The following is a 216-nucleotide window of genomic DNA, read 5'->3' as shown; positions in this document are numbered from 1 at the left end:
GGCGGGGCGGGGCGGGGCGGGGCGGGGCGGGGCGGGGCGGGGCGGGGTTGAGATAGAACCTTCGCCAGACTTGGGGAGAGGCCTGGGCTGAGAGCTGGAAATAGCTGGCGACTGCACCTGTTTGAGTATTCCCCTCTGAAAATGAGGGGCCTAGACTGAAGTGTCTCGGAAGTGTCTCTTAACCGTGACATTTTAGCTGCTGACCTTCTATTCATT

The sequence above is a fragment of the Vombatus ursinus genome, unplaced genomic scaffold, assembly GCF_900497805.2.
Source record: "Vombatus ursinus unplaced genomic scaffold, bare-nosed wombat genome assembly UNPS02014793.1, whole genome shotgun sequence".
NCBI classification, from domain to species: domain Eukaryota; kingdom Metazoa; phylum Chordata; class Mammalia; order Diprotodontia; family Vombatidae; genus Vombatus; species Vombatus ursinus.
This window is presented reverse-complemented; position numbering follows the sequence as displayed.